This window comes from Asparagus officinalis, chromosome 6, assembly GCF_001876935.1.
Source record: "Asparagus officinalis chromosome 6, Aspof.V1, whole genome shotgun sequence".
In the NCBI taxonomy this organism is placed as follows: Eukaryota; Viridiplantae; Streptophyta; class Magnoliopsida; order Asparagales; family Asparagaceae; genus Asparagus; species Asparagus officinalis.
In genome coordinates, this window is record NC_033799.1 from 21,140,562 (window position 1) to 21,145,374 (window position 4,813).

Sequence of the window (4,813 nt, forward strand, 5' to 3'; positions counted from 1 at the left end):
TGAATATCTGTAATACCATCTTACTTAATATATGTGCATCCTAATTAATTATTGGAATAAATACTCAATTTTTGAGCCTAAAATATTCTTCAAGTCAACATCATTACTTTATCCTCGGCTCAAAACTTTGTGGGTCAATAGAGAAGTCTTCGTTTCTTTTTAGGAGAAATTTTTAAAAAAGCCCTTTTTCAATTTTATTGGGCAAAATCGACCCTCTCATAAAATAATTAGCAAAACCGACCGAAAAGGGTCGGTTTTGCAATTATGGAGCCGCAAGGGACTAGTAGTCCCGTGCAGTCCGCCTACCCCACCAGCCCCGCATTTCTTTCGTTCTTTCTTTCGTTCTGTCGTTGCTAAAAAAACCCTAACCTAACCTCGTCGACCCCCGCCGCCGACCACCGCAGTCGCCGCCGACCCCGCCGCCGACCACCGCAGTCGCCGCCGACCCCGCCGCCGCTCTCGTGACCGCGCCTTCGACCCCCTCGTGACCGAGCCTTCGACCCCCCTCCCAAAAACCCTAGCCTTCGACTTCGACCCCCGCCATTTGCAGTCGCCGCCTACCCCTAGCCCTCCGACCTCGTCGCGCCGCCGACACTATCGACCCCCGCCATTTGCAGTCGCCGCTCAGGTGTGTTTTTCTTTTTAATTTTGCTGTTAATTTGGGAGTTAGGGTTTAGTTTAGCAATTATTTACATATGAGAGGGTTTATCAATTATTTTTTAGAGGGATATTCATCAAATTTTGCTAGAATTGGGGGAATAATGTTTTGGCTGTTAATTTTGCTAGAATTGGGTAGGATTAGTTTTTATTTTGTGCAATAGGATGAATAATGTGGTTTGGGGGTTAGGGTTTAGCAATTATTTACAAATGATGAATAATAATTAAGGGTGTAGCCATTATTTGGGATTGATTAAGGTAATAAATTTGATGTTGATTTATTCAGATATTAATAGATTATTTGCATATGATGGACTGTGTATTTTCAGTTTCGATGACGAACTCCATACCCATTATTTGTTTCTTTAATGGGAGTCTCGGCGTCGGAGTGAATAATTTGCCTATGTATGATGGAGGTTCTCGAAAAATGTTCATGCTATCTAAGTCGTGTAATTTTGATGGAATGACTAGGGAAATACACAGAGTTACTAAAATTAAGAAAGAAGAATATACAATTAGGGTGTTCTTCAACTGTCCGATAAATGAGAGTAGAACTATTGCCGTGGAGATTACCGAAGATGAGGAATTGAATGACATGAAACAATTAGTCGAGAAGCAAGCGTCAATTGAGTTGTTTATTGAGAAGTATCCGATTCAGGAATCTGCCCAAGTTTCACGACCTCAAGGAGAGTTTTCTCGGATGCTTGACTTAGACAACGAGTCGATTGGTTTTATGACATCTCCAAGTCAAGAGCCATGGTCTCAACCACAACATTTAAGTGAGTATTCTATCGGTGAGACGTCAACTAATATATTTAACGACGATTCAGGTCATGTTACGGGTTACCCACCAGTCGGAGCAATTATAGAAGATGAAGCAGATGATGATTCAGATCATTTTGAAGAAGATGGCGTGCAAATTGATAGCATGCATGTGGCAGCTGGAATCGATGATGACGCCCGTTGGATGGAGCAATTTAACGTTAACAATGATTATGTGGAAGCTGAAGATCCGTTGCCCGACGAGTTTCATAATGAGGATTGGATAAATACTTCTCAAGCTGGATTTGTTGATGTTGGGCCAAATTTACAACGACCTGAGGACTTCACTTTTAAAAAAGGGGATCTATTCGAGAGCAAGGAGGCACTGATCTTTGCAATCCGAGAATGGTCCATCAAGAATCGGGTCAAATTAAAGCCGGTAAAAACTAATGCAACAAACTACAATGTGAAATGCTTCTTTAACGATAAGAATGAAGTAGAGAACGCAAATGAGCAAGATGAGAGAAATAAAAAATGTCCTTGGTTGCTAAATGCCGCCGTGAGAAAATCATCAAATGGGCAATTTGTAATATGTAGATATTGCGGACTTCATACATGTTGCAACCCGTCGGTGGATGTCGATGATTATTCTGCATCTTCTTCTTATATATGTAAGCTAATTATGCCTGAAGTTAGAGCTGAACTTGATCTGAATGCAGGTCAGATATTTCAGAGGGTATATGACATGCGGGGGATTAAGATATCTAAATATAAGGCATATGATGCAAGGCGGAAAGCGTTGTCTAAAATTTTTAGAGATTGGGAAAAATCATATGAATTACTTCCACAGTATCTTGAAGCTATCAAACGAAATAATCCAGGTACTGAATACGAAATATTATCTGAAGAGATTGCACCGGGTATGGAGAGGTTCACTCGCGTGTTTTGGGCATTTGGTCCTGCTATTAAGGGCTTCACTTTTTGTCGTCCGCTATTGAGCATTGATGGTACACATTTATATGGAAAGTACAAAGGCGTGCTTCTTGTAGCGACCGGTGTAGATGCAAATGGCGGGTTATTTCCTCTAGCATTTGCAGTCGTGGAGGTGGAGGATACGTCTAGTTGGAAGTAGTTTTTTGAACTTATATACAAGTGGATTCCAAGTGTCCGTGCGCCAAGAATAATTACCTTTATTTCGGATAGGATGAAAGGAATTATAAGGGCGTTATATGAGGGTTTTAGTGCACCACATCACCATCGATATTGTTTAAGGCATATAAGAGATAATTTCAAGAAAAAACACGGTGAGATTAATTTGCAAAATCTTTTGTGGCAAGCCGGGTGTGCGACCGACACATTAGTGTATGAACATTGCAGGGAGAAAATCAAGTCTTTGTCATTAGATGCACATAATTGGATTGAAAATAACTTGAAGCCCCAATTCGAGCATCGGTGGGCATTATGTAAGGATGAGGGTGTGCGGTTTTACATGATGACGACTAATTGCTCCGAGAGCTTTAACGGCGTTCTTAAAGGAGCACGAGCTATGCCAATACAATCTTTGGTTACAAGAACATTCTATAGACTAAACGCATACTTTAACAAAAGGCGTGGTGATGGCATAAACTGGACAACACGTTACACACCAAAAAATGAGTCCATTTTGCATAGAAGAATTGAGGCAGCAAGATCATGTCAAATTACCGTATTCAACGACAACGAATGGCAGGTACAGGATTATGACGGTATCTACACCGTTAAACTATTTGATGTTGATTGCACTTGCACATGTAACATATCACAACTCCAAAAAATACCCTGTGCACATGTGCTTGCGGCTTCTTCTAATCAGTCGGGAGGTGCTAGAATTCCCAGAAATCGGTATTGCTCGCCTTGGTATTCAACAGCTCACTATCAAAAGACATATAGTGAGAGTTTTCATCCACCTGATGATAGTCGGTATTGGCCTGAATATAATGGACCACGTATAATTCCACCTCAGTACCGGAGACAAGCAGGTCGACCACGATATGTGCGAATTAGGGGAACCATGGATCAAGGGCGAGAAGGAGTGGTCAAGCATAAAAAATGTAGTCTTTGCAAACAACCGGGACATACTCAACCTCGTTGTCCATCTAGACACAATAGATAGCAACTAATTGGTAATTTATATCATTTTTTTATTTTTATATACTTTAATAAAGAAACTGAATTACTATATGATTGATTATTGATATGTGTATAATTGTATGTGCAGGTTTGTACACCATGGATCCTGGGTCGGTTAGTGATGAGGTCTTATATGACCAGGCTCAGCATCGTTCACATATTATATCCTGTACAGAGGTAATTCAGTTACTTTATAATTGTAATATTTGCACACCCGGCAACAGCGACATAGTCGAGGACGACGCAGAAATGACGATGAAGCTGGACCTTCCCAACGTGTCGACGATGGAGCTGGACCGTCAAACCACAAACGCAACCGGATCACGAACTCGTCGAAGGGCGGTATGGAGGACAAAGGAGGAGGAGGAGAGTTCTTGGATGTATGTAAACTACATGTTATATACATTACAAAACTATTTAGGGATGTGATTTTTGGATTTGTAGTCGATAATATCGTGTGATATGTTTGATTAGTGGGAGTTTGTGGTGTTATTATGTTGGATTTGTTTGTTAGTGGGAGTTTGTGGTGTGATGTGATTTGTTTGATTTGAAATGAGTATGTGGTGAAATCAGTATGTAATTTGTTAGTGGGAGTTTGTGGATGTATGCACAGGGACTACATGAAATGCAGTGGTGAAATGAGTATGTGACTTGTTAGAGGAAGTTTGTGTTGATGTATGCACAGGAACTACTTGAAATGTAGAGAAAATTGCACAAAAATGTGCACAGCGAGTGCACGGGACTGCTAGTCCCGTGCACTTGGTGTTCAGCAAACGGGTAGTGCTCTCTGCTTAAAAGTCGGGACTGCTAGTCCCGACTTTTAAGCAGAGAGCAGCTGCTGGAACACCGGGACTGCTAGTCCCGTGCACTTCGTAAAACACCCCCCGCTGCAAAACCGACCCTTTTCTTTTGAAAAGGGTCGGTTTTGCTAATATTTTTCAGTATAGGTCGATTTTGCCCATTAAATTTTAAAAATGGTTGGTTTTAAAAATTTCTCCTTCTTTTTATTTTCTCCCCCCTCTTCTTTTTGAAACAAAACTAGAAACCAGAAACATAACAAGTGACAACAAACCTCCAGATAAGCCCATGTATCAAAATATCAGCAATCATTTAAAGCTCCTCATATAAAGATGTATATATTCAATGCTTCAGGAAGCAAAACAAGAATTCAACATCCTGTTATACTTGTCAAATGTAAAATACTTCCAACCTCCAACTGTAAAGT